Raw genomic sequence first — 23,676 nt, forward strand, 5'->3', positions numbered from 1 at the left:
GCCCTTGCACAGGCTGCCCAGGTCAGTGGTGGAGTCATCAGCCCTGGAGGGGATTTAAAGGCGGTGTGGTACAGCACCTGGGGACACGGGTGACTGGTGTCCTTGGCAGTGCTGGGGGAACTTTTCCACCCCAAATGTCTGATCCTACAACAGGCCGGGAGCAGCTTCCCGTGGTGCAGGCACTCATGGCGTGAGGCTGTGTGTCAGTGGCTGCCCTGTCGCTGCTGCAGGGAGGGAAGGTGTCCAGGGCTGCTTTAGGGACTGCTCACAGGGGCAGCGACCCTGGGGACAGGGAGGAAGCCTGTGTGGGAGAGTTCAACTGCCCAGGGCAGGCGTGGCAAGAAGGGCTCTCTGTGGTGCTCTGCCCCAGGTGTGGAGAGGCTCCTGTCCTTTGCTCCATCCTCTCCTCGCTCGGTCCAGCTCGGGTGGTAAACGTGCTTATTGCAGCGCTAATGTCCTGCAAGTGGGATCCCACCTCCAGGTATATTAGAGTAATGAGTTCACACCTAACTAATGGAGACTTAATAGAGTTACTAATAGGCTGCCTTTTCCCCCCACGGTTTATGACCCCGCGGCCGGGGCTGTCAGGGGAGGGAGAGGTGAGAGGCAGCGTCAGCCCCGGCTCGGCCCCGGCCCGCGCCTGGCCCGGCAGCCTTTCCAGGGACATCGTCTCTCCACCTTTCTGCAAGGAAAAATAAACAGTTTGAGGCTCCTGTGTCTTTATTAAACATTTCCTTTAAGCTGCATACTTTGGCTCCCTGCCCAAAAGCACCAAGAAAGCATCCACAGAGCAGCTCCGCCGCGGGCTGGAGGAGCAGCCCCCGCCGGGGCAAGCACCTGCGCCGCCGGCCTTGGTGTCCGGGCCCCGGGCCTGCCGGCGAGGCGCAGCCCGGGCACGGGGCGCCGGCGGCGGGCAGCGGCAGCATGGGGGCCCGCGGCCAGCCCGCGGCTGCGACGTGGCAGCCAGGTGGGTGGGCAGCGCCGGGCCCGCGTGTGCCCCGGGCCGGGCCGGGCCGCCCGCGGGCACGGGGAAGGCGGCGGCGGCCCCGCGGCGGGCGAGGCTCGGCCGGCGGCGGGCGGGACGGGCGGGCGGGCGGGCGGGACGGGCGGACGGACGGACGGACGGACGGACGGAGGGAGGGACGGGGGGGCGCGGCGGTGATGTCAGCGCGGCCTCCGGCCGGCGCTGCCAGGTAAACAGCCGGGAACAGCCGGCAACAGCCGGGAACCGCCGGGGCAGGCGGCGGGGCGGGCCGGGCCGGACGAGCCGCCCGTAACCCCTTCGGGCCCGGCAGCAGCGCGGGGCTCGCCCGTGTCTCCGGGGGCTCCGGGCTGGGCAGAGCCCGGGGGCCGGGATAAATCCGGCCGTGGCACCCCCCAGTGCCCAGGCAGGGCCGGGGGCCAGAGCCGCATGCAGCATCCCCAGCAGCCCAGCCGCACAGCTCAGGTACAGGCGGCTGCGCAGCGGCTCAGAATATCCTTGGTTTGCTGTTGCCTCATTCACCAGAAATGTGCCTTCTCTGTGAAGCCTTCGGAGCAGCCCAGCAGTTAAATTAGTAACTACGATTAAAGCTTCCAGTGCTGTTTGGAGACAGGGTTTCTAAATCCCCGTCATCCCGGACAGCGTGTGGATGGAGCCATCCTGGAGCTTGAGCCTTCGGTCCCCTCCGCCAGCATCCATCTCGGCAGAAAGGATGCACAGCTCCACGCAGGCTCTGCCTGGAGTGGGACTCGGTCTGGATCTTCCTCAGGCAGGACAGGGTATTTTTTTCAGACATTGTCCAGTAAATACTGTGCATCATCTGTATGTCTGTCCTGTCCAGAGTGGCAGAGAAGAGCTGCGAGATAGGGAGCTGAGGAAAACCCCCGAAAGCCACTGCTGATGGCCAGGTGCCTGCTTCTCCCTGCTCGGCACTCTGCTTTCCCCCCAGAAAACAAAGCTGCCGTCATACGAGTGCCCATAAAACACGAGGCATCCTGAGTGCAGAGATTAGTGGTAATTTTACAAGGACTCAAATAACGTCGGTCTGCAGGGTGCAGCACTGCCTTGAAAGGGAACAGCAGGCATTTCCCCTGGAAGCAAGTTTCCTCTTTCGAGCAGTTTACTGCCGAGGTGCAGTGTCACATTGTGGCACAAATACACTGTCAGCCTTTGGTTTGGAAGATGAACATTTGATACCTCTTTCTGCTGCCAAAATGCACTGCCCAGACCCAACTCCCAGCATGGTTATTTTTTGAAGCATTATGTAATTGGATTGCATGGTCAGTAGTGCTTCCTTAACAAGCCTTTCAGCAAACCCTCTGCCTGCTGCAGCCAATCCTCAACCCTTACATACACACTTATTCACGCAGGCTCAGTCTGGAGTAAACTCGCTGCTAAATACAGTTAGGAAGCAGACGAAACCAGGCTGGGAATAGATCATCTGCTTCCCCGCGCTACGTGAGCCGTGGTGCGGCCGAGCCCCGGGTGCCGCCGGTGTGAAAACGGGGTCACGCTGGCGTATCCCAGCTGAGGGGCCACTGCTGCCTCCTCTGCCGTGCTCTCCCTAACGGGGAAAAAATCTGCGTTCTGGAGCACGGAGAGGCAACTGGAGCCAGTGTCCTTGTCTGCTCTCACCCTGCCATGACTGCCCCGAGCCCTGGGCACCAGCTTTGGGAAACCTCTGTGAAGGCGCCCAGGCCCAGGGCAGCAGGGCCTTTGTGCCAGGTCCTGGTGTCAGCTGAAGGGCTGATTTGGGAGCCTTTGTGCCAGGTTTGGTGTCAGCTGAAGGGCTGAACTGGGAGCCTTTGTGCCAGGTTTGGTGTCAGCTGGAGGGCTGATTTGGGAGCCTTTGTGCCAGGTTTGGTGTCAGCTGGAGGGCTGATTTGGGAGCCTTTGTGCCAGGTTTGGTGTCAGCTGAAGGGCTGATTTGGGAGCCTTTGTGCCGGGTCCTGGTGTCAGCTGAAGGGCTGAACTGGGAGCCTTTGTGCCAGGTTTGGTGTCAGCTGGAGGGCTGATTTGGGAGCCTTTGTGCCAGGTTTGGTGTCAGCTGGAGGGCTGATTTGGGAGCCTTTGTGCCGGGTCCTGGTGTCAGCTGGAGGGCTGATTTGGGAGCCTTTGTGCCGGGTCCTGGTGTCAGCTGAAGGGCTGATTTGGGAGCCTTTGTGCCAGGTTTGGTGTCAGCTGGAGGGCTGAACTGGGAGCCAGGGCTCGGTGCAGCTCCCCGGCACTGTTCCTGGCCAGCTCGGCCCTCGCCGTGTTTTCCAGGAGCGTCCCTCTCCTCTGGCCGCTGGCAGCCCACGGGTTATGGCTCTGCTGACTCACGGCTTCCTGTTTGTGATTGCTGACTGGTGGCAGCAATTGCAGAAGCAATAAGAGATATTAAAAAGCGTGAACTTCCACTGGGACCAGGAGATACAATTAGGGCTGTGCCAAGAAATACACTGCAGCGAGCTGCGGAGCCCTGCAGCCCCCCGTTCCCTTGCTGCAGGAAGTAGGAAAATGAACATCACTGGCCTTTTATCATCTCTGAACCCAAATAAAAATTGCATTTGACTTCTGAAGCTCACTCTGGCTCTTTTCCATGCTCCTCCTCAAAGCCTTTGATCCAGCCTTCTGTCTGGGTCTCCTCTACCTGCTGCTGCTGCTGAGATGTAGGGATCTGTGTTCTGTGCTTTCACCTGACTGATTCTCTACGAAAAGCCTGCATGAGGCTGTGTAAAGAGGCTGCTTTAGAAGGCATCCACAATGTAATATTATTTCCATTCTTTTTTTATGGGAAATATCTCTGGGGAGAAGCATGAAAGTATATGGAGAAGGTGCTCTTTGATCAGTAAGGTCTAAATGTAGCATCCAAACTGCATGTCTGTTTCTTCATACTATGATGAAATTCATCTTAAAGTGCGACTCCTGGGTGGGCATTTTCCTTTTTCTTCTTCCTTGGCTTGAGCATTTGGAAGTATTGCCATCAGTTTCGTCTCTGGCCCTAGTGAGGATTGTCCCCAAAATTATTTTGCCACCCTATTGTTACTGTATATCAGTCTTCCAATGTGTGTTTTAATTCCAATTTTAGCCTGATTGTCAGAATGTACGTTCTGGTTATTCAGCTGAGGACAGGAGGTGGAGGATGGCGTTCTATGAACTGTGTGTCACTGGAGGACAGAACATATGCTGAGGCTGGTCTTTGATGGATTGAAGCTACAGTAGTTTGCAGCTAAGAAAAAAACACTTCACTTTTGTACAGGCATTAAACTGACTTCTAAATTTTTTTTAACTCTGTGACAGACATAGGGCCAAGAACTGGTACAGAGAACAGACATTAGGGGAGGAAACAAATCCACCCCAAAACCTCAGTTATTTCAAAACATACCAAAAGTGGATTGACAGTGGATGAAGAGGAGGAGGAGGCAGTAGTGAACACACAACACAGTTCAAGCTGGCAAGGAGCCCTTTCTTGAAGAATGTAAGTTTAACCTTTAGCATTCAAGTGTCTGGGCTTAAGTGTCATTATGAGCAATACTTTCCTCCAGCACAGCCTCTCCTGCTTGGAGGAGGGTTCTGTGCAACCTCATCCATTTCCCCCTTTCCCGTGTATAAAAAACGTGTTTCTGGTTGCATATGCTCTGCCAAGGCCCTTTGGGTGGCAGAGGCTCTGGGCACAGTGCGGGTGGCCCTGGATGGGTCCAGGCAAGGGCCTGCCCAGCAAGGGGGCTGTGGAGACTGCCACAGCTCTGGACTGATGGAGTGAGTGCTTTGGGGTTTGCTGGTTGAATTTAGGTTAAAGGTTCTGTGTCTTGAGCTCACAAGTGGAGCTGGCCGGGGCAGGAGTCCCCCCAGGGCACTGCCTGTGCAAGGCCCTCGGGCTGCCCAGCCCGGGCACAGCACACCAGGTACCTGGGCTTGTTGTGGCCACAGGAGGAAAAGGGATCTGCTGGAAAATCTGGGGCTCTGCTTGCTTTGGGGAGAACCAAGCTAAAACGAGGAGCAGGAAGGGATGGACCTGGTGGTGCCATTGTCATCATCACCCCCTCCAGTGCCAGCCTCACCTTTTGATGGAGACGCGGAGAAAACAATTAGAGAGACAGCAGCAGATGAACATCAAACCTGGCTGCGGACAGGCTGCATGTGTCCCCTCCCCACCCCCCCAAAATCATCTCCAGCTGTAAAACACTTCAGGGCTGACAGAAACCACACGCAGCCCAGCCATAACCCAATCTGCAAAGCTGCATTCCAATAAAAGCGCAGCGTGGACCTAAAAGAAACACTGTCCAGGATTCCCGTGGCAGGATGGGTGCTGGGCTGGGAGGGATCCCCTGAGGCTGGGCGCTGGGGAGGGGGCACAGCGAGGCCCCCAGCCCCCACTGGCTCGGCAGGGGCACAAATGAAAGCATTGTTGGCCGGGGTGGCCGGGGATGGCTGCGGGGGACGCGGCGCTGCGGTCACAGCCCGGGCCCCGATTTCAATACGCGCCGCTCACGTGCCGCAAATGTCAGATGTGCTTATGTTAAATACAGGTAATATCGTGGCGTGCGGCTGGGAGCGTGATTCCTGCAGATATCTTGTCTGATGAATTTTGCATCTCGTGTTTGTGATTTTTCTGTGCAAAGAAGTACAGCTTTTAGAAGAATAAGAGCAGATATTTACAAAGAGATAACGATGAACTGTTTGATTAAGTGCAGCAAAGATGCTATGTCAGATCCGATTTCTCACTGCTTACAGCACAGGGGTGGAGGACGTGGTTACTATATAGTAAGTGCAGCTGGTGCTGGTGCTTGACTTGGTGAATAATTCAATGCAGACTTTCCTGCAAATCTCCAGCTTAATTCTGAAATAAGTCGGAGGGAAAGGAGGCCGATGGACTATTTTCCAAGGAGCATTGGGTACCTGGCTGGCACAGAGAGGAGAGGGTTGCATTGCTGTCACTGCTCCTGGCCCCAGCAGGGGCGTGAGCACAGGAACTGCCAGCCCTGGGCCGGGGTCCCTGTGCAGCCACTGCACCTGACAGACCCAGACCAGCCCCCAGACAAGCCAAGGTGTCTTGGTCTCCCTGCTGACAGACTGAATTCTGTGGAAACCACCCTGTAGTCCAGAATTCTTCTCAATGCTGAAAACATGGGGTTTTTTTTTTCCCTAATTCTGGGAGAACTGTAATTTTATTCTGTAACTTATTTTCCTCTTTTATCCCTTTAAGATGGTTCCCAAACATTTATTGTGGGATTTTTCATTTAAAATAGTTTTCTAGGGAAATTACTGTGACAGTGATTTAATTGTTTAATTAAAATCTGACATTGATGACAACATAAATACAATAGGCACGAGGTGATACAGGCATTAAATAAGTGCAATTGTGGAATACATCCATAGAGTACTCTGAGCACATGGAGCTGCTCACAAAGAAATGATGTTCAATATTTATCAGGTTAGTGACTCCTAATTAAATGCCAAGACTTTTTTCTTCATTTCTCTCAAAAAGCCAAGAAACATATAGATGTATTCCAAGTGTTTATTTCCATGGCAAACACATCCACTCGTGTTACGGCCTGCAAAACAAGCAAATGCATGTTACAAACCTGCTGTCTGACTGAGGGGTGTTTACTCAGCCTGCCTGCAGCAGCCCTGCCAGGTTTGGGGACAGCCGGAATAGCCCACAGAGGTCCTGTCACTCCCACTGCCTGGAGCACGATGCCTTTTAATAATCAGGTAAAGCCCCAGAAATAGATTGGAGACAAAAGAATAAATGTTCCTTTGAACATCCCCCTCAGCCGAAACCTCCCAAATCCTACAGCATTTCTTCTATAGGAATAGTCTCTCCCCTCCAGCACCCCATGTCTCAGGAATAAGGGCAGCAGCCCCCCCAGTAACTGAGGCAAACCTGACTCCAGAAGAAATCCCTGCTATCTGGCTGAAATTGCTCAGCAGTGTGGCTCTCCAGCCGTGCTGCATTTTTGCATCCCAACAATGACTGTGCTGCTGCTGGAATATCCCTTTCCATGCTTCTTGCTGGGCGTCTCTAAATGGTATCAGCTCGCCTCTGCGGCTCAGCAAGCCCCGTGCAATCCGTCGCTGCCGACTGCCTGCCCTTTCCCCTTCCAAACCCAGAACAAACACATCTGCTCCAGCTCAATTCCCCTCAACCTTCCCCCCTTCTCCTGCTCAACTCCTCACAAACAAACTTTCCACAGGAAAAGCTAGCTTACCTGGCCAGTGCTTTGGGCATAGAGTCATACAAACTGATCAAGGCAGACATCCTAACTCCAGCAAAGGGATTTGATTGCAAATTTCCATTGCAAAGGAGCAGAGGGAACTGGAAATCTGACAAATGCCTTCAAATTGACCTGTGTTTCCACAATGCACGCAGTGTTTAAAATGAATGGCAGACTTTATCATTTGGAGCTCCTTCAAGGACTCTGGCCTTCCATGCTTTGTTCTGATTCTTCAGACACATTTCCAAGAAGCACACAGCTATGGAAGTGGATGATATTATGGAGACTTTTTCTAAGCTGAATCTCCCCCCTCCCAGCAATAATTTTTAAAGCCTGAATTTTAAAAGATAGCCTGGAACTTTTTTTTTAGCTTTCCCCATACATCAGCCCCTTGTGCCCCGTCAGCCTCCAGCACGGCAGAGCCTTGGCCCAGTCCCCCTGTGCTGGGTGGCGAGCAGTGGGATATGCTCGGGGATCCCTAAAAATTCAGCTGAGTCCCGCGCTTTCACCACAGACCTATGCAAATCTGGCCCACCCCTGCCTCCTGAGCCCCTGGCAGCCAGGTCATGTCTCCAGGGGAAGACTTGATCTCGCTGCAGAATCCAGGGAACCAGAGCTGCTCACCCCCATTTTACATGTTAAAGATAACAACTATTCTTGCTGAGAGTCCTGTCCAAAAAGCAATATTCGCTGCCTTGGAAAAACATTTTGCTTCAAAGTTGTTCCTCTCAATTTGTATACATTTCTGCAAATAATAACTTCCCTTGAAAGCGCCGCTATTCATTCCGTCTGTTCAAAATAACATAGAAATGAAATGATACAAATCTTTGCGCAAATACATCAGATATGCCATGAGACAAAAAAGCGGGTTAATCTAATAATTCAGCTGTGTCTTTAGCAAGTTTCCTATGGGAAAAATCAGTCTTATTTTCCCTGCAGATCTGATACTAAGAGCTTCTTTCCGCTAAGCACATTAAAAGCTATTTGAACCCAAAATCCCATCTATGCGTATGCAGAGATACACATATAGAAACAAGAGGCACCCACACAATTGCAGATGAGGCTGTATCAAAATTTCTAATCAAAGTAAGGGAAGCCCCTTTTTATATTTTAGCAACCAGATTGTCTTTTTGCCTAGAACAAAGAAATCTTATGGAAAGTAAATTTTTTAGAGGAGACACACGTGCACATACATGTAATCATACCTAACGATTTCTGTACGAATTATCCCTTAATTCCTTGGCTGTGTTTCGGTGTTTGCGTAGTGGTTTATCCGCTGGTCCTGCAGCCGTCACTTGTTCCTTCCCTTCTTTTCACACACAGCCTCCCCTCATCACCTCTTTTTGCAACCTGGAAAACTGGGAACTCTCTCTTTCCCCAGCCTCCAGACGTCTGCGTCCAGGACGAGGGGCAAACCTCTGCCCTCTGCTCCTCTGCCGTTTCCCTTCCCAGCCTGAGCTGCTGCCTTGCCAGGAGGGGAGGGAAAGATGTCCTAGGACTTGACCCCAGGGCAGAGCCTGCTCGGGCTGGACCAGCTCCCAGGAGGGTGGGGGGCCGCAGGGCGCACGCCCCTCTCCCCGCTTAACCCCTCCGCTCCTCTGCCCTCCTCCCTGCCGGGGCACTCGGGCTGGTCCCGCAGCGCGGCGGCGAAGAAACACGGAGAGCACCGAGGGGCTGAGGCAGGAGGGCTCCGCGCAGCGCGGCCGGAGCGGCAGCGGGATCCCGAGCGGGGGATGTTTGGTTTGTGTTAACTACCCAGACAGATGCACTTCGGCATGTTTGCCTTTATGGGATCCATATGTTGTCATGGGAAATTAGAGGACAGCGGCACACAGCTCGAATTCACGATGCAAGCGCAGACAACATCCATGGCTCCAGCCCGCGCTCGCACACGTCCCTGTGGAGGTGCCTATTTCTGGAGCATCCACAGGCGCTCTCTTGCTCCCCAACTTCCCCACACATTTCCTTTTGCTTTGCTCTGCAAAAGTGTGGCCACAGGCAGCACCCGCAGCCTGGGCCACCAGATCCACAGCCTCAGGGGAAAAGAGGCACTTTTCTAAGTTATCCCAAGTGCTGAAGACAAGGGTTACTTTACTCTCACCTCAACTTCTTCCTCAACCCACGTTTGGTTCACGTTCAGCAAGAACAGCTACAAATTACATGCACCTTCCCAGGCAGCGTACCAAGCAGCCCCCAAAAATTCTGATTCCCACAGGGCTCCATGCTTTGGGGCTTGGTTGGTTTTTGTTTGGGTTTTTTTTTTCCTTTATTTTTTTTTTTTTTCTTGGGGTTGTGCGGTTTTTTTAGGGTGGGGGGGTTGGTTTTGTTTTGGTGAGTTTTTTTTGGGGAGATGGGTTTTTTTGTTGTTGTTGTTTTTTTTTTTTTGAAAGATGAGTACGTTAACAATTATTCTTCCATAAAAGCAGACACGTATCAAGCAGGGAGTGACAGATTTTTAAGGGCAGCTTTTAAACGCAAACTGGTCCCCCTCTGGAGTCAATCCGAGCACCAGGACTCACACACAGCATGCCGGGGTCACTGGGCACACCAGCTCTGCAGGCACAGCATCCCCAGAACCGTGGCACCTACCGACCCCTGAGTCTTAAAACCTGCGACTTTCTCCCAGCCGCCAGACACCTCCGGCAATGCATCAACAGAACAGGCAAATTCCTGATCACCCGTCCTCTTCCTTCACCCCCATCCCATTAAAGGGACTTGTCAAAATTCCAAATGTCAACCCCCACATTAAGAAACAGGGAAAGCTCAAGACATTTCATTATAATAGGTACTAACAAACATGCAGTTTATTACCTTGCAGTATAAAATACATCTACATTAAGGTTCTCCCAAATGGAAAAACTGACCGCAACTGCATTCCTCGTTCAGAGCTATGAAACAAACCGTGAAGATAATTATTTGAGTTATTATGAAAATTAAAAAAAGGGGGGAAAAAAAGGTTAAAAAAAAGCAAAAAAGAAGAAAAAAAGAGCTTCTTTAGATTTTCAAGACATGATTTAATTTAGATGCATTTCTGCTAATAATAAAAATAGCCTCTTACAGAAACATGAAAAAAAACATATTCCTGAAGCCTGGATAGAGGTTCTTTACTGGTTCACCTCCTCCTAAAATTCAAATCGCACGTTCCCAGCAATCATCTACATTTCTCGCTAGGGCTGGAATGGGGAGGGACAAGCTCCTGGAAATAAAAATTTTAAATAATAATCGGACATGGACCCGAGCAGAAAGTGAAAAACATTACCGTTAGGCTAGAGAAATATTTATTTAATCAAAGGAGAGGTTCTGGTGGGACCGAAGGAATGTTGCATCCTAAAAAAAAAAAAAAAGAAAAAAAAAAAAAAAAAAAAAAAAAAGAAAAAGAAAAAAGGGGGAAAAAAGAGGAGGGGGGTGGGGGGAAGAAAAGAGAAAGCAAGAAAGAAAAAAGGCAGAGGCACAGCCGCCTCCTGGAGTTCCCCATTGTCCGGGGCCATAGAGAGCCCCAGAATGGCATTAAACTCACAAAAGGCACATTGTGCGGGGGACAAAAAAAGCCCCTTCTTCTACAATAACTTTTAGCTTCTTATTTTTAGAAAATGACAAAGCTGTTGCCAGCGATGGCTGGTGAAACCTGTAGCCCGGCTCCCAGCGCGGCTGGCCGCGGCCGCATTGATCCGCCGGCCCGCTCGGAGCGGCGGCCGCCAAGTTTGAACGGGGCCGGGCCGCGCCGCGGGGATGCTGCGGGGATGCCGCGGGCGGCGGCGGCGGCGGCGGGGCCGGCGCGCAAAGTTGCGATCGCTGCCGGACGCAACTTTCCCGGCGGCTCCCGGGGAAACTTCGGCGGCGGCGGGGGTCGGCCCGCCCCGGCTGTGCCCTGCGCGGGGCGGCGCGGCCCCGCCCGGGGCGCGGGGGCAGGTGGCCCCGCGGAGGTCCCGCCGGCGCGGAGCGGTGCGGAGCCGCCGGCCGGCCCCGCGCCCCCTGCCCTGGCCGGCAGGGCGCTGCGCGGGCAGGGCGCTGCGCGGGGCAGCGCGGCGGGGCGCGGAGCGGGGCCGGGCCGGGCCCCCCCGCCGCGGGCTGGGGGCCGGCCGCTTGCCCCAAGTTTCGGTGCGGCGCCGCCGCCGCCGCGCTCCCCCCGCCCGCTCCTGCGCGCTCGCTCCCTCCCCCGCCGCCTGGGCTGAATCTTATTGATCCAGAAGGTGGCTAATTAGCCCTTCCCGTCGTGCCTGGGTAATGAGGCACATGCGCACTGCACTAATCAGCCATTTTTTGCAGGAAACTAATTAGCAGAATAAAGATCCAAAGAGTTTTTTTTCTTCCCAATCATCAGATCTGAGTCCGGGCGCTTCCTGCTCCGGCGACCGCCAGCCCCGCCGCCCGCTCCGCGCCCGCCGCCCGCTCCGCTCCGCGCCCGCCGCTCCGCCCCGACCCGCCGCCGCCGCTGCTGCTGCCGCCGCCCGCGGCCCCCTCTCTCCGGGGGGCTGCAAACTCCCCGACAACGATGCTGCTGCTGGGCAGCGGCGGCGGCGGCGGCGGCTCCCGCTCGGCTCCGGCTGCTGCCCCCGGCTCCCGCTGCTGCTGCCCCGGGCCCCTCCGCGGAGCCCCGCGCTCCTGCCGCCGCAGCCGCCGCAGCCTGCATGGGATCTGTAGCCCCCGCGCCGCCGCCCGGGATTAAAAGCGCCGCCGCCGCCGGAGCAGCGACCGCGTAAGTGGCAACTTTTCTGCCCTGTCCCCCGCTCGGGCTCCTCCTGCTCGGGGCGCCCGGGCTGCTTTGCATGGGGCTGGTCCGGCCCCCCCTCCCGTCCGCTCCCACCCACCGCCCCGGATCCCCCAGCAAACTTTGTGCCGCTCGCCGTCCCGGAGCCCCGCCGCCGCCGCCGGGGACGCGCAGGTGCCGGCGCCGCGGGGGCCGCTACGCGCCCGCGGACCCCCCCCCCCGCCCCGCCCGCCGGCCATGGCCGCGGGGCGCGCAGCGAGCGCGGCGCCCGCCCGGCCGCTTTGTGCGCGGCGGGGCCGGCGGCGGGGGCCCGGCCTCGCGCGGAGCCCGCGCCCCCCGGGACCCCGCCGGGCCGCGACCGCTCCGCGCCGGGGACGCGCCGGAAAACAAAGGGGCGAAGAAAGTGCCGAAAACTGCCCCGGCGGCGGCGGGCCCGGCCCCGCGGAGCCCCGCGCCCCGCGGCCCGCACGGCCTGGCCGCGCACAGGAACGGCGATTCTTGTTCCCCGCGGGCGGCTCGGTGCGGGAGCGCGGCGGGGGCGGGCGGCACCGCAGGCCGAGCCCGCTCGGGGCCGGGGTTAATGACTCGGGGCTGCATCGCCCGGCGCTTATCGCGCTACGTGAAACGCGGGTCCCTGTCGGTCCCCGCCGGGACCCGCCGCGCTCGGGTTCCCGCTGCCGATCGCACCCTCCGAGGGGAGCGTGTGTGTCTGTGTGTGTATGTGTGTGCCCCGGCCGTGCACGGCGTGCGTGGGTGCCACGCACACGCGGGATTCGGACTGTGAATTATTTATAATTTGGGTTGCGTTTGTGTCTTTGTCTTCTTTTTTTTTTTTTTTTTTTTTAATTATTCAGTTCCTCTCTCCCTTCCCCCCCCCCCCCCCCGCCCCTTCTTTTTAAAACAAACAAACAAAAATTGATTCCGAGCAAGGTCTGTTTCTTTCTCCCGCTGTGCTTGGGGCTGCTCTCGGTATGTCCTGGACTCTAACGCAGCCGTGTCCCCTCTGCGCCGGCTGTCTTTCTCCTCTTCTTGCTCCTGTTTAATATGGAGCAATTTTCTGGAGACTCGGTGACTCCCTCCTTAGGGTCACATTGAGTTCGAATACAACTGAAGGTGCAGGAATCCTCCGACGGAGGAAGTAAGAGAATAGAGAAAATGGGGTCAAGTTGGCTGCTTAGAGGCCAAAACTCCCATAGCTGCCTTTAAAAATATATGTATAATATTTGGCTTTCCTCGCTGTAATACGGATTGCAGCTTCCTCTTTCAGGTATTTTCCTTACAGCTTAAAGCCCTCGGCTTCCTTTTGCCTCCCCCCACCTTGTACCCTCCCCCTGTTAGGGGAGAGGGGGGGGGGAGGAGGGAAAATAAAAGGAAAAGAAATGGGGGGGAGAGAGGGGAAAAAATAAAACCCATTGAGTTTAGGCAAATAAGGTTTGGTCTCCGTATCCTATTACAAAGCACTTTGAATATGCAAGACATCACACAAGACCAGTTATTCCAGTTACGACAAACTTAAAAAGAGAAAAAAGCGAGGCATGTTTAGATTGTAATTTGTTAGAGCAAGATCCGTATTTAAAATTCCATCTTTTAAATATTTTTTTTTTCTACCCTTGCTTTATATCCAGCCTTTTCTAATGTCTGGGTTGGGTTTTTGTTTTTGGGGTTTGTTTTTTTTGGGGTTTTTTGCATTATTATTAAAATCTTTCCATCGAGTTTAGGAAGACCGCTGCGAGCAACACATTTTCTGTATTTTTGTTCCTGTATCTCGGAGGAGAGTTGGCAGGGATTCTGTGGTTTGCAGTTACACAATATGTTATCATGTTTTTAATCACTAAATCATTGCAGTGGTTATAGATTTACAGTCTTAGGGTATTACTGAGCGGCGCGGCGCAGCCCGTGTGTGCGGGGACATACGAGAGCATGCCGTTAACATGCTCGTGAACTTTGCTTTTAAATCATTTCCCGGCCGAGCCGCGGCAGAGTGCGGAGCCAGCGTTTTGGCATCACCCCTCCACGCACTTGAGGAAAGTTTGTGCAACCCTCGCGGCAGGGCAGGAGCTCCGATGGGCGTCGAGCGCGCCCTGTCCTGCGGCGCTGGCGGTAAGCGGCGGGTCAGGGGTGCGAGGGGTGCCCGGTGGGCCGGGGCCGCCACCTGCATGGCCGGGGGGATCGGGCCGCCCCACCGGCCGCCCTCTGCTCCCATTTCCCCCTTTATTATGTAACAGAGCCCTCGGCAGCATTAAAAATTCAGCATTACAAGCTGATTGTAATGCTCCCTCATTAGGGAGCACTGTCTGGTCCGGCACTGAGCGAAGACGGAGCGTGGCTTTTCGGCTGCCGCAGCAGCGGAGGCCGGGGAGCAGCCGGGAGGGGGGACAGCGGGGCGTCCCAGGGCCCCCACAGCAGGGTCACGCCGGGCTCCTCACCACCATGGAGCGCCGGCCCTGCGGCCAGGCCCAGGGCTCGCCAGGCTTCTGCTCTGCCGCCGGTCTAGGGCTTTCCCCTTTCCCCTGTGCGGCTGCCTGAGCTGCCTCCTGACCGGTCCCGCTCCGCGGGCTGTCTTCCACTGGAACAAAAGCAAAGAAAAGGCACATTAGAGGGGAGCGAAACTCTGCATCTGGCCCCAGAAGTTGCTTTGCTGTATTTGTATTTTTTTCTCCTCCTCTTTTCTTTTTAACGCGGTCATTTTGTGAGCAGAGGGCAGCAGGAAGTTGGCTCAAGCCCCTCTCCCGCGCAGCGGTGCCGGCCTCAGCAGCTCTGGTCCTCAGCTGCAGAGCCTCCGGACCTTCCCTCCCACCCTGCCGCTGCCTTTTGTTCCTGCAGGACCCAGCCAAGGTGCTGCTTGGCAGGCCAGGCTGGTGCGGGCGGCCCCGTGTGCCTGGCACCATCGCCCGGCCTTGTCGTGGCCGCTGTCACACTGGGCCCAGCGGTGGCTGCTCTGACAAAAGCAGAGGCGTGTGTCCCTCTTTCATCTCTGTGCGTTGACCCCCGCCCCGGGTGCTGTCGGTGTCGTGCCAGAGGCCAGGAGCAGCAGATTTGCTTTGGGCCTGGCCAGCGGTTGAAAGGCTTCAGCAGGAATCGCTGAATCCCAAACTGATGGACGCACAGCTGGCTGCGTCAGCCTCCCTCTTAACACCGCCTTCCGCTTTCCAAAATAACAGTAATAGCAGTAATAATAATAAAAAAAATACTACATGGAGAAGCAGAAAAAGGACTAGTGGGCTTTTACATCAACTTTATTCACATGCCGTGTTTTGTTCTGCGGGGGTCGATCCCTCGTGGGAGCGTTTCTCTGCCGGTGTTGCTTTCTCGTCTGCGGTGGGAGAATTTTCGGCAACCATCTTCTGTGGGTGCTGGCGCCGGCCCTGCCGGGGCTGGAGGTGTGTTTGCGCTGCAGGGATCGATTCTGGAGGGACAGGCTCGGGAGAGGCTGAGCATTTCAGAGCTCCTGCATCCCTCCATCAGAGCGTGGCCAAGGTTTGGCCTTTGTGTGGCTTTGCTTTGGGGGCCGTGCAGCTGTGGGTGCGTCCGGCTGGCAGGAGAAGTGGGCTGTGACCAAAGCTGGGTCACGACAGGTCCCTCTGGCCCAGCATGTGCCAGACCCCTGTGCTGCTTGCAGGCTCCTGTGACTGATGGCTGTGGGGGCTTCAGCCTGGGAGAGGGCCCGGGGCCACGGCAGGTGCTTGTGGGGGCTGTCCCCGCAGCTCCTGTTCCTTAAGGGTGGGTCATTCCCCACGCCGACTGGGAGCCCTGGAGGCTGTCCAACCCTGGGGAGATGCAGGGGGAGACTAGAGAGAGGAGCTCCTCTCTGGGGAGCAGGGCTGCCCTTCTCTCCTCCCTCCCTGCTCGACAGCCAAAATTCAGGCTGGGTGTCCAGCGCATGGCGGCAGCGATGGGGCTGTCAAGGGCTGTCGTGGCAGGAGAGTGGGAATCAAAACATCTGTGCGCAGGCCTGGGCGCCGCAGCCTCTAATGGTTTTGACGGAGCTGTTGTGGTCTGTTGTCTGGAAAATCTGCATTCTGCGCCGTGCCCGAGGGGGCCGCGGCACCGCAGACCGTGGCGGTACCTAAATATAACCGCCTCGCGCCGAGGGGTGAGGTGAGGGCAGCGGGAGCAGGCCGCCCGCTCGCCTTCTGCTTTGTCTCTGATCTGCGATTCAGGCATTTTTCTTTGCTCCCGAGGTTGGGTTTGTGTGTAGGCAGGGATTGGAGAAATAGATAAATTCCAGCTAGTTTAAAACAAAAAAACAAACAACAAAACAGGGTGGATGAGTCGGGCTTCCCTCGCTGCCGGCAGCGGTCCTGCTGCTGGGCCGGAGATCCCACCAGCCCCGGCCACCCCTGCGTTCCTCGTTCCCCTCGGAGATGCTACGGGTCTTGCTGAGGTCTCGCTGCGCCGGCAAGAAGCCAGAGCTTCCAGCGCTTCCTTGTTGGCTGTGCTGGACAGACGTGTCCATCTGTCGGTGCGGGAGGTGGGTGCTCGTCGCCGCAGCAACGCTGGCTGTGTGTGGGGCTGCGAGCGCCAGGTGTGCATCGTGCGTGTGCCAGGGGTGGCTGTGAGCACAGTCCTACTTTGTCCTCGCACAAAATTATTTTTTGGTTGAAGGTGTCAGGAAGGGAGCTCAACACAGGCCGCAGCTGGTGGTGGCTGCCACCGTGTTCCAGGCACTGCCGAGGTGGAGGGACAGTGGGAGGATAGCGGGTGCTGCTGGCAGGCTGCGGCCACCCAGCTTTGCCCTTGAGTTTGCTGCCTGGAGAGACACTGGGCTGTTGATTGTAATTTCATTATGTCACAAGTGCCAAACATGCCTCTCACTATGAAAAGGCAAAGAGGACCAGCAGTATTTTTCTTTTTCCCCCCTGGAAAACAAACATTTCACAGTGTTCTGAACTGCGTGGTGCATGTTACTGTTGAACATGGGGATGCTGGCCTTGTGGTAACCAGGCTTTCAGGTATTCAGTCTGGTGAGGGCTGAGCTGTGCAGGTTCCTTGGCTTGGCAGTAATGCTGGAGCAGACAATGTGCTTGGCAGCTCTGCTAAAAGGTTTTCTCCTGTCCTCCACCTGCCCTGGTGTCTGGGAAAGTGGAGACTGCCGGGCCTGTAACACGTTAGCTCTTAGTGTTTATTTACGTGGCCCAAGCGTGCCTGCTGAAGCGTCGGGTCCCTGCCCAGGGAAGATGGGAGCTATTTCCAAACCCTCAGGTCCCAACAGCAGCGTACCCTGTGTTCTGCCTTGGGCTCACCTGGGGCTTCCAGCTGCGCTTTCCTGGCTGGTGGCAGCCTGGCTCTGAAATGGCTGGTTGGGTTAGTTGGGTGGCAGGGGGCTTAACCCTCCTTCCACGCTGCCTTGTGCAAACAGAGCGGCGCTCGATGCGGGCTCGGCGCACAAACAGCATGGCTGATGGTGACATGGCGATGGCGTGCTTGATCCTGCTGGGCTGGGCTTCCTGAGCGACTGTGACGTCTGGTGCTGGGCTCAGAGGGTTTGGGTCTTCTTGTTATAGTGGAGTTGAGTGAGGAAGGGGGAGGTGAGCAGGGTGCGGAGGCACAGCTCGCTGACTGCCATCAGGTGCAGGTCGTTTGGGCTGACGAGCGCGGTCAGGTGCACGTTGTTTGAGATGATGCAGAATCTGGGGCTCCCTGCCCAAGCAAGGTGTGTTTGCTGAGGTACCATGTGGTGAAAAAACATGTCGGCAGGCCTGAAGGTTGGTTCAGGAGACAGAGCAAGGGAAGTGCACGGAGCTACTTGGTGTTTGAGAGCTGCAGAGTCTGCAAACCAGCCCTGCTCCTGCAGTGTGAAGGTATTCTGGATTCAGGCTGTGCACAGCAGCTTGTGCATTTCTGCTGTACCTCTGGTGTTGCAGAGGCTGGCGCCCAGCCCCTTGGACACCTGGAAAGCAGAGCAGGGGCTCTGGGTGCAGGAGGCTCCCGCACCATGGCTGCAGAGGCGATGCTGCCGGGCTGTGGTTCCTGGGCTGTGCAGTGTTGGACAGGGCTGGGTGTCAGTGCCGGCGCGGGAGCTGCTCTCGGGTGAGCTGTGGCAGTGTGCTCATAGCCGCTGGAGCCGTGCTGCCGGGCGGTCTTGGCTCCCGATGGGGCTGAGGCTGCTTTGTGCCGTGCCGTGTGGCTGAGCGAAGGCCAGGGAGCGCAGGGCAGCCGGCCACCGTGTCCCCGTGTCCTTGCACGGTTCCCACCGCAGCCCCTGACTGTGCCAGACAGAACTGTAGATGTCAGGCTTTGCACAGAAAGGAGAGCGGGGAGGGAGGGCGAGGAGGAGGCACAAGCGCGCAGCAGCAGGGCTGTGAGGTTCAAATTAACCTTGTGCTTTGTTGGTGTCGGAGTGAGGCGCCCCGGCCGCCAGCACGGTGCGGGCTCACTGTCACTCACACCGGGCTACATGCAGCAGCAGGGCCAGCAGCAGGGCCAGCAGCAGGGCGTCCCTCCCAGTGCTGCTGGGCTGGGGGACAGCAGGTGCCCAGGGCAGTGTTGGGCCCAGGCACTGGAGATGAAGGCGCCCAGTGGGACCCAGGGGCTGACAGGGCTCACCGTATCCCCAGGGTGCTGCAGTCAGTGCCTTCGCATCTCATTTTGAGGAATGGGTGCTCTGGCCTTTCTTTTGGAAGCTGGGTATGCAGCACCCAGACATGTGCTCTTACACAGCTGCTTCAGATGTCAAAGCCTAAATTTCTCCTCTTTAATTTTCTCCTGTTAATTTTGTCTCTTTTAGTCTTACATACTTCCTTCCCCAGTTCCTTTCTTCTTGCTGTTTTTCATCTTCCATAGAGACAGTTAAAAGCAGCTTAACACCGTGAGCTTGTTTGGAAGTCAAAAGATCCGTTTCAGCTCTGACGCTGACTTTGGGCAAGACACCAAGTGTTTGCCTCAGCTGGAGGATGAAATGGGATGATGCGTAGTTCACATGCAGGGACTGTAAGTGGAAGTTAATTGTGAAAAATCACAACATGTTTTAAATCTCCAGAGCATTGTTGCATCCTTAAATTTTAAATGGGAGTAGGTGCTGTGCTGGGGGTAGCTGTGGAGCAGAGGGATTGTCCAGAGCACCTCAGCACCTCCCAGCAGGGCATTGTGCTGGAGACCTGTGCTGTGGTACTGGAGAAATGGAGCTGGTTGGTCCTTGTTTTGAGACACCATCTCATTCCTCCTGGTGTTGGTGCTTTCTGGAGCACAGAGCACTGGGGTGGAGGACTGGTCATGTTGGCTAGGGTTTGTGGTCCTAGGGAGTCCAAGTAGAGGCAGATGTGAAGGTGTAGGCAGGTGTACGTTCTGAGCTCCTATGGGCATGGCGCTGGGCCTGCAGCACAGCTGGAGGAGGCAGCAGCGTGGTGGAGCTGGGTTGGTTGTGTTACTGGTCAAGGAGCGGGGATGGTGGGCAAGAAGCACACAGTGCCCCACAGCAGTGCTGCAGGAGGGCCGGCAGGGTGGGTTTGTGGCAGTCCCTCCTGGCTGGCAGAGGGCAGAGCAGGTGGTGAGCTGGGCATGGCTGCCAGCCCATGCCATTTGCTGACCGTGGAGCCTGTCCTGAGCTGTGTGCTGGTGTGGGATGCCAGCCCTAGGGAGGGTGGTCAGCACCATGTGCCCCTCTGCTATTTCACAGAGCAGTTACTTGGTGAATAGCAGTGCCTGTCTGAAGGAGCTGCCACAGATTTTTTTATTTCCTTGCTTGCTTTATTTTAACCAGCCTCTCCATTGTTTCCTCTTTATTTTGGGTGACGTGGAAGTCCTGGAGGTTTGCGTGAGATGCTGGAACTCACCCAGGTGGTGGGTCTGGTGCCAGCGCAGCCCTGTGTGAAAAGCTGCCTTCATGGCAGGCTTGCAGCAGTTTCACCTGGAACTGCAGATGTGTGAACAGCAGAGCCAAGCTCTGGGAGTGCCTGGGGGATTGCTTGGGCCCATGCATGAGGAGGAGGAGGGTTGAGCTCTGTCCTGCACAGCAGTGGCTGGGGTCAGCCTCACCGGAGGAGCAGCATGACTGATTGCTCTTCTCTTGAAACCTCCCAGCTGTGCCTAGGGCTGCAGCCCTACTTGCCAGAAGCCCCCTGCATGGTCCTCCAGCTCTTAGCAGTGCAACTGGAAGTGTCCAACCAGCCACTTCTCTAGCCATGTTCCTCCTCTAAGCATCCCTTTGTGTCTCTGGGATGATGGGATGCTCTCTTGGGACTGGAGGTTTCCTTCCTTGAGTCCAAGTAGCCACTGGCTGTGTGGATGTCTGCTTACTTTAGGCAGGAACTGGATGTCAGGATTCTGGTTTTTATCCCCCCAGCAATCTTTTTCTCAGGCCCTTCTTGCTTCTGGGTACGAAGCCCATGAAGGAGCAATGGTCAGTGAGATGTGTTTGGTGAGATTTCCTCGAGAAGCACTGGCTGTCCTCTGGAGAGCTGAAGTTCCCTACAGCTGGAGAAATGAGTGGGGAGGTGTTGGGCACAGACATGGATCTGTGCTGGTGGTGCTGGTGGTGCTCAGTGGTGTTCAGTGAGTGTTCTGCATTTTAAAATGAAAAAATGTGGAGAAACCAAAAAAGCTCCAGCTGCCATTGAAGCATAGCGTGCCAGGAGGTGGAGGGCAGGAGTATTTTGGTCACAGTTTTCCCCTGTGCAGATCTTTGGGATATTAAAAGCTGTGTCTGTGTCTTGTTGAGGGCCTAGCTGAACTGTGGAGTAGCACTGGGTGATTTCTCAACTGCTGCTTGAATTTACTTGTGTTGAGACTCAGCTGTCTCTATTAATGGCATTACCTGGATGTTGAACAGTTCCAAGTGATGCCCTTGGCTGCCCGTGGCCAGCACAGAGGGGATGGGGAGCTGAAGTCAGCCCCATGGTCCAGGTCACTATGAGGAGGCCAGGGCAGTTCTGAGCCCTGGAGATGGCTCCTGACTCTCTGGTGACTGGAAATAAAAGGACTGAGAGTCTTAGTGTGCAGATCTGTTACAAAAGGGGAAGAAAATGGTAAAATAAAGCTTCTTTCAGTAGAAATAGCTACAGTGAGTACTGTGGGAGAAAGGACAGAGGAGTTGTTCTTTAATGTTCTCATGGTGTCTTCAGTGTGAAAGTTTTTTTGTTTGGTTGGTTTTATATTTTAAAGTTCCTTCTTCCTTGTATGAGCCTCTTGCTTAGCAGAGGAAGAGAAACACTTAACAAAAATAGAGCCTGTGTTTGCCTAAAATGAGGTTGCTGTGGCATGTTTGAGACTCGAGACTGTGACTTTGAAGCTGACTGCATTTCACGCTGCTGATACCCTTTTAACTGTCTTAGGTAAACAGTGCAGTTGGGCTCTGAGAAGTGTCTGGTGAAAACTGTGCTTGGCTCCTCATTCTGACTGTTTCAGAGGTTTTCAGAACAAATACCTTCTGCTTACCAGCACTCTTCCTGCTTAGAAAAGTTTGCATTGGTTTATTATTATTTTTTCAAAGGATTTACTTGCACATTAGAATGCCCGTGGACATGATTTTCAGTTCAAGGAGGGTTTATTTTAGTTTGGCTTAATTGAATTGGAAACAGTTATGAGCTGTACCAAAGCAACTTGGATTTCAAACCAAAACAGGAACGTCCTGTTCACACGAGCAGGTTCACACTGCTGTGTTTGCAGCCTGCACTGAACTCCTCTTGTTTACCTGTGTGTAGGGACTCTTGGCAAGTAAATCACAGCGAGGGCTCAGTGGTGCTGAGGCAGGTCCTAGAGAGGCTGCAGGGGCTGGTGTCCCATCTGTCTGTGACACTGATGCTGCTGCCAAGGCCCGCCTTGCCCCGGATGCTTTTTCCTTTTGCTGACACAGAGCTTTGGGGCAGTGGCACGGGGAAGTATTTTAGGGAAGGGACCTGGGTTAGAAAAACTGCTAAAGGATGGAGGGAAAAAAACTTCCTCAAAATATTTTTATTTTTGGTTGTTTTTTTGTCAGCTTCCCTTTAATTTGAAATAATTATGTGACACAGGTTGAAATGGCTTTGCTGGAGCAGAGGGGAACAGGCAGGTGGGACTAAGGACTATTCCCAGAGGAGGGCTCACTCTGCTGCTGCCCCAGCCAAAAGCTTGGTCCCCATGTGGGGCAAGGATAAGTGTGCATTTGGTGTAGGGTCCTTGGGAGGAAGGCACTGCTTTTAGTCATCTTTACTGTGTTACTATTTTACCCTTTCAAGAATGCACTATGGTTAAACTTAGAGGATCCCTGTGCAGCCCTTTGACCTAAGGAAACTGAGCTGTGGCTGAGGCTTAGGCTTAGCTGAAGGATGAGCTCCTTCTGCCATGGAAGGACGAGCTGGTCCCCAACGGGCCCTGGCTCCTTCTGAGCATCCTTCTCCTTTTGGGAGCTCTGGCGTGGGGAGCTGGTGGAAATTGCTGTGGGTGAGCAGCCGGCCCTGCTGGCAGCCGGGCCCGGAGCCGGGCTCTGCCCCGGCCCTGCTCCAGCCGGGGCCCGGTGCCGGGCTCTGCCCCAGCCCTGCTGGCAGCCGGGCCCCGGTGCCGGGCTCTGCCCCGGCCCTGCTCCAGCCGGGCCCCGGTGCCGGGCTCTGCCCTGGCCCTGCTCCAGCCGGGCCCCGGTGCCGGGCTCTGCCCCGGCCCTGCTCCAGCCGGGCCCCGGTGCCGGGCTCTGCCCTGGCCCTGCTCCAGCCGGACCCCGGTGCCGGGCTCTGCCCGGGCCCTGCTCCAGCCGGGCCCCGGTGCCGGGCTCTGCCCCGGCCCTGCTGGCAGCCAGGCCCCGGTGCCGGGCTCTGCCCCGGCCCTGCTCCAGCCGGGGCCCGGTGCCGGGCTCTGCCCCGGCCCTGCTCCAGCCGGGCCCCGGTGCCGGGCTCTGCCCCGGCCCTGCTCCAGCCGGGCCCCGGTGCCGGGCTCTGCCCCGGCCCTGCTCCAGCCGGGGCCCGGTGCCGGGCTCTGCCCCGGCCCTGCTCCAGCTGGGCCCCGGTGCTGGGCTCTGCCCCGGCCCTGCTGGCAGCCGGGCCCCGGTGCCGGGCTCTGCCCCGGCCCTGCTGGCAGCTGGACCCCGGTGCCGGGCTCTGCCCCGGCCCTGCTCCAGCCGGGCCCCGGTGCCGGGCTCTGCCCCGGCCCTGCTGGCAGCCGGGCCCCGGTGCCGGGCTCTGCCCCGGCCCTGCTCCAGCTGCGGGCTCCGCGCCCCGCTGCGTTCCTGTGTCCGTGCGTAGCCGGCACCTGGAGCTGGCAGCCTGCACGGCTTCTGTTTGGAGTTTCACCTGCTTCAATAAACATGCAATCTGTTTGCTCCCCCCACCTGGTGCCTCTGCAGCAGCACTGCCCAGTGTTTGTTTGAAGGGTCTGGATCCTGTTCTCTGAGGGGTCCATACCTGCCCCAGGTAGCTCCTTCTCCTCCCAGGGTAGCTCCCTCCTCCACTGTCCAGCGCTCTTTGTCGCTCCAAACCAAATATTTGCTGCAATTTTTGAAACGGATTTTGGTTTTATTTAAGCAATGGCCCAATCTCATGTCCCAGGAGTCTCTTTTGTGTCTTTCCTGCTTTTCAGAGTTCTGGGATGTAGCTGGTGGCAGAGGCTGCACTGGCAGAGGGGAGGGTGGCTGGGCCCACGCTGTGCCCTGCCCTGGTGTGGGCTGTGCTGGGTCTGGATGTGCTCCTGGGTCTCAGCTGGGTATGTGTAGTGTTCTCTGTGAGTTTGTACGTCAGTTGTGTTTAGACTCTACGCTGAGGTCTGTGTGCCCATCCACATTCCAGCACCAGCGCAGTGGTGGCCCTTTTCCTGGTCATTACAGAGTGATTCCTGTGCAACACCTCCAGATTCTGATTGTTTCCATAGACTGATAATTTCTTAAT

The 23,676-nt window shown here is 56.1% G+C and overlaps 1 protein-coding gene and 1 long non-coding RNA gene across 4 annotated transcripts in view; one reads left to right on the forward strand and one right to left on the reverse strand.

The window, feature by feature from the left end:
• Positions 1 to 6,226: 6,226 nt before the first annotated feature.
• Positions 6,227 to 9,451, reverse strand: LOC136561406 (uncharacterized). Of its 2 annotated transcripts, none has more exons than XR_010784339.1 (3): positions 8,388 to 9,451; positions 6,852 to 7,441; positions 6,227 to 6,519 (listed from the first exon to the last, which is right to left on the reverse strand). It is a non-coding gene; the product is annotated as an uncharacterized lncRNA (long non-coding RNA). The 2 variants fall into 2 exon arrangements; XR_010784338.1 differs by having other exon boundaries at positions 7,177 to 7,441; positions 8,388 to 9,446.
• Positions 9,452 to 11,700: 2,249 nt separating this feature from the next.
• Positions 11,701 to 23,676, forward strand: part of ZFHX3 (zinc finger homeobox 3) — a 129,146-nt gene continuing 117,170 nt past the window's right edge. The window contains exon 1 of one of the 2 annotated variants that reach the window (XM_066557662.1): positions 11,701 to 11,878. The gene's annotated coding sequence lies outside the window, so the exon portion shown is untranslated. Of the gene's footprint in view, positions 11,879 to 13,914; positions 13,991 to 23,676 lie in introns of those variants that run through there. The other variant, XM_066557661.1, reaches the window with a different exon arrangement.

This window comes from Molothrus aeneus, chromosome 11 (genome assembly GCF_037042795.1).
Source record: "Molothrus aeneus isolate 106 chromosome 11, BPBGC_Maene_1.0, whole genome shotgun sequence".
Taxonomy (NCBI): domain Eukaryota; kingdom Metazoa; phylum Chordata; class Aves; order Passeriformes; family Icteridae; genus Molothrus; species Molothrus aeneus.